Source organism: Salmo salar, chromosome 24 (genome assembly GCF_965601325.2).
Source record: "Salmo salar chromosome 24, fSalSal1, whole genome shotgun sequence".
NCBI lineage: Eukaryota > Metazoa > Chordata > Actinopteri > Salmoniformes > Salmonidae > Salmo > Salmo salar.
The window spans coordinates 31,899,923-31,911,405 of NC_138314.1; the positions used below are offsets into that span (position 1 = coordinate 31,899,923).

Below are 11,483 nucleotides of genomic sequence, written 5' to 3' on the forward strand. Positions count from 1 at the left end.
CCCAAGACCCACTCCAATTTGCATATTGCCCTAACAGATCCACAGATGTTGCAATTTCTCTTGCACTCCACACTGCCCTTTGCCACCTGGACAAAAGGAACACCTATGTGAGAACACTATTCATTGACTACAGCTCAGCGTTCAACAGCATAGTCCCCTCATAGCTAATCACTTAGCTAAGGACCCTGGGACTAAACACCTCCTTCTGCAACTGGATCCTGCCTCCAGCCATCCTAGTCATGGACTGTTCTCTCTGCTACCGCACGGCAAGCAGTACCGGAGCGCCAAAGTCTAGGTCCAAGAGGCTTCTAAACAGCCTCTACCCCCAAGCCATAAGACACCTGAACATCTAGTCAAATGGCTACCCAGATTATTTGCATTGCCCTCCCTCTTTTACACTGGTGCTACTCTCTGTTATTATCTATGCATAGTCACTTTAATAACGCTACCTACATGCACATATTACCTCAATGACTTCGACTAACCGGTTTCCCCACACATTGACTCTGTACCGCTACCCCCTGTATACAGCCTTGTTATTGTTATTTTACTGCTGTTCTTTAATTATTTGTAACTTTTATTTCTTATTATTTTTTTAAGGTATTTAAAATATATATATATATATATATATATATATATATATATATATATATATATATATATATATATATATATATATATAAACTGCATTGTTGGTTAGGGCTTGTAAGTAAGCATTTCACTGTAAGGTTTACACCTGTTGTATTCGGCACATGTGACTAATAAAATTGGATTTGTTTCCATTCCAGCCATTATTATGAGCCGTCTTCCTCTCAGCAGCCTTCACTGGGATACCGGGGTATTTAGACAAACTGATTGTATGATTTTCAATACCGTAATTTTTTTTTTTTTTAAAGAAATAGCGCCCCTTGTGTGCAATTCTTGTGTGCAACGATGATATGAAAATATGGATACCGCCCAACCCTAGAATAAACCCTCTGACTTCGCTACGTTGATGTCAGAAGAGGGATGACCCTCGGTTGCAGCCATCGAGAACAAGTTAAAAGGGTTCAGCGGGAGAAACGTACGGGGTAGTCTTCGACAGCAAATCCCCAACACAGGAGCACGATCAAAGGACTTAAAGTTAGAGTGAAATGTGGGATGGGACAATCTTTTGGAAGACAAGGGCAGGCAGTGTATACACTTATGAGTACAACAGGTATGGTGTTGGACTGACAGTAGCAGTGACTTGGGTTCTTGTCACGGCTGGGGCAACTCATCCGAACATGCCACAGTACATTTACGGCAGTATGCAAATCTTTTCTTGCCCACTGTCACCTGGTTGTGATTCCTCATTGCATAAAGAAGGGCATCGGGAGCAGGGCCTAAAGTGGAGACACATCATTCTCTGATAAATTATTTATACATGGCTAAATCTTTAATAGTAACCAGATCATTGTAGGCCTTTGTCATCTGTATCTGCTAAATCAAGGATTTAGAAGAACATTTTACCAGAAGTAGCCTACAAGGTTTTTATCTTCCTTTCTCTATGAATAGTCACAGAGTGCACAGATTGTGCACAATGAGTTCAATTTGATTACAGTATCAAAATTGTATTGTTGATTGCTAGACAGTTGCAGGAATCCCTGTACTTCACTTTCACAAGTCCCTTTCGATAGCCACAAGAGCGAGTGTCAATCATCTTCTGACACCAATGCAGCAACCACCGGGGATGAAACTCGCTAAAGCTTTCTTGGGAGATAGTACCCAACCATCTGACCAATTCAGTAATTAAAAAGGCAGCCACGTTTATCACGTTTGAAATGTTGTGCTTGTATAAAGTGCTGTCAGATTAGCCTACCCATGAAAATGTTGTCCCGCCTCTGTCACATGATTGGTGCACTGATACCCACGTGTTGAAATGGGCATTCAGCATGTGGTGTAACAGACAAAACGTTTTGCAACGGAATCCGACTAATGAATACACCCCAGGCAGGTAGCCTAGAGTTGGGCAAGTAACTGAAAGAAAAACTGTTGCTGGATCAAATCCCAGAGCTGACAAGGTAAAAATATGTAATTCTGCCCCTGAACAAATCAAATCAAGGCAGTTGGCCCACTGTTCCCCGTAGGCCGTCATTGTAAATAAAAATGTGTTCTAAATAAAGGTTTAAAAAAGTACGTTTGCTCCCGTTTTGTGGGTGTGGCAAGCTGTGGCCTGACCAATATCATTGTGACCATTTGAAATAGCAAAACTCGTGCAGCACACCATACTGTAATCGCCCTCTGGGCCACCATAATCGCAACGTCATCAGCTGGGGTGAATTCATTAATTAAGGAAAACCGTTTACTATTTAACCTCTTATAGGAACCAAACAGAGCAAACCGACAGATTATGTAAAACAAATTCAGGTAGGTCCCTCCCAGTTTCATTTGCTTCCGTTTAAGAAACGTTTTGCAACATAATTGGCAGAATTAATAGCCCTACACCCCTCCAGTACCGTATCTGTTGAATTCAACGTTGCCCACCGTTCTGTCATACTGAACGCACCCCTGGTCAGCTGCTGTGCTTCTAGGCCGTTTTCAGACCATTGGTGGGAGATGCTCAAGACATTACGCCGGTGACAGTTCCGGATTTTGCAAATCACTGTCAGAGTGCTTGTGTAGCCGACCATGACTATTGTTATGGAGCACCCATTTCAACAGCTTCCAGCCGATAAACAAGTGGAAACTAGATAATTCTTGTAGTCGGTGTCATATCTTCTGCCATTCTTTGGTAAGTAGTTTGCAAACTCAGATTTTAGCTTGCTATATTCTAGCCCTTGATCATGACTCCGTTCCATTATATTATACATAAGTCATTTGACGAAGGTGTCTTCTGTATGGCGAGTTTTGTTAAGAGCCACGCGGCAGTTGGTTAACACACGTTGATTGAACATTAACACACATCACTTGCGGTACTGTTTTGGAAGCATAAGGACCGTATCTTTAATATCGGCGATAAATAATAAAACAAAATTAAAAAGGTTGAATAGATACACAGCTTTATACAGTTAGGGTTACCACACCGCCATATATTACAGTTACAGTGCTTGTTTACCAAGATTGAGTGGAATACCTGTGTTGATTGATTAGTATCTGAGTATCCGAACACCTGTGTGTAAACTGAAGACAGACGCATCAAAGGTGTTGTCACTGAAACATGCTCAGGGGCGAAAATCTGATATCAACTTTGGAGGGGACAATTACATGACATTTTCTCAAGAGCAATTCCTGAGGGGGACACCAAAAGTAGTGCTGTAACACAGCCTACATTGTAATATGGTAAATGTATATTGAGGAACCAAAGAAATAAGGTGTCCTAACTACCGGTACCCAAAACTACACAACTAATCACAACAGCAATACCATTGCCTTTAACAAATCTTAGTTCAGTCACCAGTTTAAGTTGAGAGTGGGGTTATCCATGGCGTTTTCCAATTATGTTCCTATTTTACAAGTCAAAAAATGGAGAACCTTTCATAATGTTGCCAAACAAAGACTCAACAAACTTACCTGAGACTCCCTGTCTCTGCCAGTCTGTCCCTGCATATCTGTCCCCAACTCTGCTGTTTGTGTGCCAACTGTTGCCTGCTCTGCCTAATGATATCATTGTGAAACATTTCCATTAGAATTTAATTTCTTTCTTATGAACATTTTATCAACTAGTATTTGAGATATTAGGCTACTAGGATTCTTACTATGCGCTTTGGTGTACTGAAAAATACTCTGATGTCCTTCTTTTATTTTTCTGCCATTTTTCTACCTGGCTGGCTGGCTACACACACACAGTGTGTAGGTTATTTACAGTAGGAGATGGGCTTCTATCATCTTATCTTCTATCATTCTATTTGGGCTTCGATCTAAAAGGTAGCTAGCAAATGTGAAATGGATTAAAATGACAAAAGTTGACAGCTGTATGAGTTCACCATTTACAGAACATATGCTGCAACCTTTTGTAATTTTAATAGTTTGTTTCATATTGGCTGGCTTCCAACAATAGCTGAATTTGCAAAGCTAGCGAGCACCAATTCCGTTTCAGTGGTGTTTGTTATAATCTTTGCTACCCGGGTTAAATAAAGGTGAAATAAAATAAATAAATAAAAGTTCCCTTGCGACAATTCAGCTTTTGCAACGAGACCATTAAATATATTTTTGACAATGGTAGAAGAGTGTAGTTCTGTTCAGTTTGGACTTCAGTTTATCGCTAACCTTATCACAGGGACTTTGAAGCACTAACTTACATCATCTGCATGCTGATCTTGGAATAAATTGACGATAGCAAAGATTCCATCTTTGACGACGCCACATAAATGGAATAGGTACTAGCTAGCTTAATAGTTCATATTTGCGCGCTAGCTCTGCATATTCAGCTAGTGTGTGTGCGCGATTGACTAGATTAACCTCACGTCAGTTACTTTCATTGAGTGCCTTTCAGACAGTAGACACGACCCCTCTGTTACCTTGCCAACTAAGGAACTGGCAGTGGATCAAACCATTGTGAGGCAAAGGGTGGGGGGGTTGCAATCTTTTCAAACTTAAAAACGCGCTATTAAGTGTCTATAATCAGCACAATTGCTTTCATTGCGTATTATTCATATTATTTAAATTACATAGTTATGTTTCAGTGATATATTGGGGGGGACAAATCATATTTTTCCCAGGATGGGGGGGTCATGTCCCCCCCGTGTCCCCCGGGATTTCCGCCCCTGAACATGCTGTGTTAAAACCGGTTAAAATAATGTACAGTGTGTGTGTTTTGCATTTGTGAAATTATTTTGATGTCATATGAAAGTAGAGGGATTTATTTTTTTTCTAGAACCATGTGTTTTATATGGAGTATTTAGCTATTTTGGCTTCGAGAGCCAATTCGCCCTTTAAACAGAACATGTAAGGTCCTTGGACTAAGGAGTATCGTTAGGCTCCTTTAGGCCAATATTGGGCTAGCCACAGCCTATGCATAGACCACCACCCACATTCCTCTCTACTTTGTTGCAAAAATCTCTTGCATGTTACCCTATTGCATTTATTGCTACAAAGTATCACACCATTTGCTACAGCCCATCATGGATGAAGACAGAATAATTAGATTGTGGTTGGCCATCAATTTGTCAGTAGGTTACGTGCTTTTCTCTGAATATTTTGCATGCATCCAAGGTTAGTGTTATGAACATTTGATTGACCTGACAATACTAGGAGTCCGGAGAGGCATTCCTGTATCCAGAGAAGGGACTTTCATTAGCTTCATTAATCAGTACTCTGATTTGCCTGAGGGATTTCAGAAAGTGAGTAGTGATCGGTCAAAACACCTCTGTAAATCCCAAGCAAATAACTGCCTGAAGGGACAATCTAATTTATTTGTTTAATTTTTTTTTTTACCCCTTTCTCTCCAATTGGTAGTTAGTCTTGTCCCATCGCTGCAACTCCCGTACGGACTTGAGAGAGGCGACGGTCGAGAGCCATGCATCCTCCGAAACACCACCCTGCCAAGCCGCACTGCTTCTTGACACATTGCTCGCTTAACCCGGAAGCCAGCCACACCAATGTGTCAGAGTAAACACCGTACAACTGGCGCCCGAAGTCAGCATGCAGGCACCCGGCCCGCCACAACGAGTCGCGATGGCACAAGGAAATCCAGGCCGGCCTAACCTGGATGACGCTGGGCCAATTGTGCGCCGCATCATGGGTGTCACGGCTGGCTGTGACACAGCCTTGGATCGAACCCGGGGCTGTAGTGATGCCTCAAGCACTGTGATGCAGTGCCTTAGACCGCTGTGCTACTCGGGAGGCCTAACAAGGGACAATCTTTTTTGGATCTTATCTCTTTATCAAGCAGTCAAACTTTTTGCTTGCATAATTTAATTCACTGGCCTCGATTTGAAGTTGTGAAAATTGATTAACGCGGTGTTGAGTTTCCCTTGGCAATTCACTGACTGGTGCATTGGGGCATCTTTTTGTGGCTTCATCCTGTTTTAATATACCAAAGGTATTGAATTAGCCATGTGAAACCCCTGTGAACCCTGGTGTTGATATTACACTCTTTCCATTTCATTCTCATTGTTTAAACTGACCTTAACATTTCTTGGCCAACTTTTTTCCTTTTGACCTCATCAACTCAAGACACAGGATATGTATGGTTAATTTGTTTCTGTATTTTATTATGGTGTAATGGATTTAGTGTTATTTTAATGTTATGCTCAATCAATTATGTATAACTGCTACATTGAGTTGTGACTAGCCCCATATCATGTTGGAATTTCAAAGCTCTTGCAGGATAGGCCTAAAATCTAATCTTTGTTTTCCCACCAGTTCTATATTTCCATATTATTATGTTATGATTCACCTCCCTGACCCAGGCCCTTCTCCCCGATTGCTCAGTTGGTTGTGGGGCCAGCTCTAGGAAGAGTCTTGGTGGTTCCAAACTTCTTCCATTTAAGAATGATGGAGGCCACTGTGTTCTTTGGGATCTTCAATGCTGCGGAATTCTTTTCCAACCTTTCCCAGATCTGTGCCTCGACACAATCCTGTTTCAGGGCTCTACGGACAATTCCTTTGACATCATGGCTTGGTTTTTGCTCTGACATGCACTGTCAACTGTGGGACCTTATATAGACAGGTGTGTGCCTTTCCAAAATCATGTCCAATCAATTGAATTTACCACAGGTGTAGAAACATCTCAAGGATGTCAATGGAAACAGGATGCATCTGAGCTCAATTTTGAGTCTGGATACTTATGTAAATAAGGTACATATTTACATAATTCTCCTATTAGAAAAGGCTAAGCAAAGAATATTCTTACAAATAGTTGGATCATTGGAAGTCTTTAAACCGAATGTGCTTAGGTAGGTTACTATACAATAATTAGTCTACACCTTGCGATGAAGAAAACTGTGCGACACTTTCCCCCTGTAGTGTGGTGGTATTGGTCCTCTTTGGGATCTCTCCAATGTACAAATAGACCGATGATGTTATGGATATGCACTGAGTGTACAAGACATTAGGAATACCTGCTCTTTCCATGACAGACTGACCAGGTGAAATATTTGATCCCTTATTGATGTCACCTGTTAAATCCACTTCAATCAGTGTAGATGAAGGGGAGGAGAAAGGTTAAAGGTAGATTTTTAAGTTTTGAGAAAATTGAGACATGGATTGTGAATGGGCAAGACAAAAGATTTAAGTGCCTTTGAACGGGGTATGGTAGTAGGTGCCAGGCTCACCGGTTTGAGTGTGTCAAGAACTGCAACGCTGCTGGGTTTTTCACACATCAGTTTCCCGTGTGTATCAAGAATGGTCCACCACCCAAAGGACATCCAACCAACATGAAACAACATTGGAGTCAACATAGGCCTGTGGGACGCTTTCGACACCTTGTAGTCCATGTCCTGACGAATTGAGGCTGTTCTGAGGGCAAAAGGGGGTGCAACTCAATATTAGGAAGGTGTTCCTAACGTTGCTTTTTTTTACACTCAGTGCATTTCCTTTTCCTGTTGCAGAGGCCTAGGGCCAATGATGGGCCTAATTTTCTTAGCTATGTGAGAGTAGATTATAGAAGCCTTGCATTTGGCGTGATAGTTGGACCTACTGAAAGTTTAATGAGTCTCGGTAGGGCTTTCAGAAATCATCTGTCAGGTGCTCTGAGCAGAGTGAATCATTTAGCATTTTGTTGATTTTAAAGTTCAATAAGAGTTTGCTGTCATCCCTACCAGTTTCTGCTCAGAATGTTCCTATACTGTTTGTCTCAAACCATGTGTTTCTTGTAGGCCTAAAGAAAAAGGTTGTTTTTTTTTAGCCACGCTTTGCTCTCAAAATATTTGACCAAGCATACAGACATATTAGGCTGCATTGTTGGGGCCCGTTGTTACTGCAGCAGGTAGCCTAGCAGTTAGCGCGTTGGGCCAGTAACCGTTAGGTCGCTGGTTCGAATACCCGAGCCGACAAGGTGAAAAATCTGTCTGTGCCCTTGAGCATGGTGCTTAATCCTAATTTGCACCAGGAGCGCTGCACTACTATTGTTGACCCTGTAAAACAACACATTTCACTGCACCTATCTGGTGTATGTGACAATAAAACATATAGACATTGCCCTTTTAAGGCTACAGCAGGTAGCCCCCTCTCGCTGTCTGGCTTTCTCCCTTTCAGTAGGTCCACCTATCACGCCAAATGCAAGGGTTCTAATCTACTCTCACGTAGCTAAGAAAATTAGGCCCATTGGCCCTAGGCCTCTGCAACAGGAAAATGAAAAACTGAGTGTAAGAAAACATTAGGCACAGCCTCAATTCATCAGAGCATGGACAACAAGGGGTAGAAAGCGTTCCAAAGGGATGCTGGCCCATGTTGACTCCAATGCTTCCCACAGTTGTGTGAAGTTGGCTGGATGTCCTCTGGGTGTTGGACCATTGTTGATACACATGGGAAACTGTTGCGTGTGAAAAACCCAGCAGCGTTACAGCTCTTGACACACTCACTGGTGCACCTACTACCATACCCCGTTCAAAGGCACTTAAATCTTTTGTCTTGCCCATTCACCCTCTGAATGGCACACATACACAATCCATGTCTCAAGGCTTAAAAATATTATTTAACCTGTCTCCCCCCTTCATCTACACTGATTTTAAAGTGGATTTAACAAGTGACATCAATAAGGGATCAAAGCTCTCACCTGGTCAGTCTGTCATGGAAAGAGCAGGTATTCCTAATGTCTTGTACACTCAGTGTATAGCCATAAAATCATGTCTCTTTGTACCTTGGAGAGATCTCAAACAGGACCAATACCACCACACTACAGGGGGAAAGTTTTGCCCAACATATTCAAACATTTTTTTCCTTCTCCATTACCTCTCCTGTACTTTCTTTCTTCCTAACCCCTCTCTCTTTCTTTCTTCCTAACCCCTCTCTCTTAGTTCTTGGGAATGTAGACAAAGCTGACATGTAAATTGTGCAGGATGTTACTTTTCCAGTATGGGCAAACATGGTATTTTTAAATCTCTCTACAGACTGCCTTGGCTCTATTGTTTTTGCTCGAGTTAAATCTGACATCGCAGGGAACATCAGAGTAAGTAGCCTACATCAACTTTTTCATATGGTTGAAGTGCAAACTGGTGAACTTGGAGCCATAAAGAAACAAACAACTATATTACTGAACTATCCCTGTTTTAGAAAATCAAGGTGGTTTATGACAGCAACCCAGCAGGTTCAAGACCCGCGAACAAATCCTGGAGGTAGAGAAGGAGCTGTATGGAGCAGGCTGGCCCAAAGTGGGAGCCACCCTGGCACTAATGTGGCTGAAGAGGTCAGACAAATGTTTTATTTTTGGAGCTTGAGTCTGTAAAACTTTAGGATGCTGTTATTATAAGACTTGTCATGAGCATACAAACCTCTTATAACATCTCGTTAGCATCTAATAATGAGCTTGATTAAGTACCAGACATTTCAATTCAGTTGAAATTTCAATAGAGGGATATTTATATAGTCCTTATTATAAGACATTATAAAGCCTCATACCTGCTTTTAACAGGTAATAAACCAATCTACCGGAAGGCTTTAAGTGTTACCGTTGAGTCTGTCTACAGCTGTACCTGCTGTCTGATATGTGATTTGTATTTTTTCTCATTCTTCATTGACCAGGGGTCTCCGGTTTATCCAGGTCCTGCTGCAGAGTCTGGTGGATGGGGAGAAGGGACGAAAACAACCTCATCCGGGTCAATTGCACCAAAGCTTATGATCTGGCCCTGAAGTACCATGGGTGGTTAGTGCAAAAGCTCTTCAAGGTAAGCGCCTCACCATAGCATGATTGCTTTCGGTTACGGCTTTAATTACACTGCGTCTCCATTGACAGTTTATCACATTATCTGAAACTGTTATAGTTTAGCCAATTTGAAATCACTTGGTAAATAGCTGTGCTAGTGGTGGCCATCATTCAAGTGATGTCACTGTCTCTTAGATCTAACAGTCAACTTTGTTTGATTATGACAAATCTGCCTATTTGAACTGACTTTACTTGAATATCTTCCACTGTAGGCAGCTGTGTTCGCAGCCCCCTACAAGGCTGATTTCCTGAGGGCACTGTCTAAGAGGTCAAGGAAAAGGATTGCTGGGACAAAATACGACTATTTCTAGTGAACTTCACTGCCACTAATGATGCCATCTATGAGATGTACACCAAGATGAATGCTGTGATCTAATTCCATTGGTACATCAACGTGATTATATTTTATAAAAGATGCCTTATTATTGATGTCGTCATACAAATGTCATCTCACCTAATCATTTAGGAAGTCAAAATCAAATCTCTTGCGGAAACAGTCATATCACAGGAGACTAATATTTGTATAGTCAAAGCAGCGGCAAGAGTAAACTGTCAAGTCGGGATGATTTGTTTTAAAAGATTGAAAAGTTTCAAGCTTCAAATAAGTGAGTCTTTTAAAGTGTTCTAAAAAATGTGTTGGAAAGGAAATGTTTTATAACCTTTACATGTTAAGTGACATTGAAATCAATCCACCAAATGGTGACATTTCATTTTAGGCTGTTTCATAAATATGATTGATTGTGAATTACATTGTGATGCAGTGTTCATTATGAAAAATAAACCAGATTTATTTTGTGTAATTATAGTGGCTGAATCAAGCCATGCGAGTATAGAGATATGCCACTCTAATATTGTTAACCTAAATGTGCCTTCTCCCATTGACACAGGGGAGAGGGTGAACTCTCACTGGCTTTGTCTTTGTCCAACAGTGCAACTTTACAGGATGCCTGCCTCTTGAGTTGTTTTTGATTTTCATAAGACACTTTTGTTTCTCTTGTGAAACATATTACAGTGTACCCTAATGAACACACCCCTGTGGTTTATTGTAGAGGGTTTATCTTGCTTCGTTATGGTTATCGTGTCTTTCCTTGGTATTTCTTAGTTTTACTTCTGATTGACTTTCTAATACCGATTCGGTGCCTCCAGATGTCCTTTCCTTGCCCTATAGGAATTCCTATTTGTTTGGTGGCCTGTATGTCACAAAATGTAATGAAAACACTATGGAATTATAGTAAATTTCAAGTAACAATTAAATGCACTGAAAATTGATTGTCAGTGATTAGTTTCCATTTTCTGGTTATGAATTTGTTGGTATCACTTGATTGTCATGAGAAATGTGTATGAAAAGGATTCAAATGCTGTGCATAAATTATGCACGATATTATACATTATTTTAATCTTAGATTGCAAATGAATATTTTTACCAAAAATTACCAGTTTGTAATTTTATATTGAATTGTGTCAGCAGAGAGAGCACCCCCCCTATCCATATCGAAGGGACAGCAGTGGAGAAGGTGGAAAGTTTTAAGTTCCTGGGCGTACACATCACAGACAAACAGAAATGGTCCACCCACACAGACAGTGTAGTGAAGAAGGCGCAACAGCGCCTCTTCAACCTCAGGAGGCTGAAGAAATTTGGCCTGTCACTCAAAACCCTGAC

General features: G+C 41.1%; 1 pseudogene across 1 annotated transcript; it reads left to right on the forward strand.

The window, feature by feature from the left end:
- The first annotated feature begins 8,986 nt into the window (after nucleotides 1-8,986).
- Nucleotides 8,987-11,118, forward strand: LOC106585633 (glycolipid transfer protein-like; annotated as a pseudogene). The gene is made up of 4 exons (XR_014382475.1): nucleotides 8,987-9,070; nucleotides 9,175-9,307; nucleotides 9,643-9,785; nucleotides 10,036-11,118. The product of XR_014382475.1 is annotated as a glycolipid transfer protein-like (transcript).
- Nucleotides 11,119-11,483: the final 365 nt, after the last annotated feature.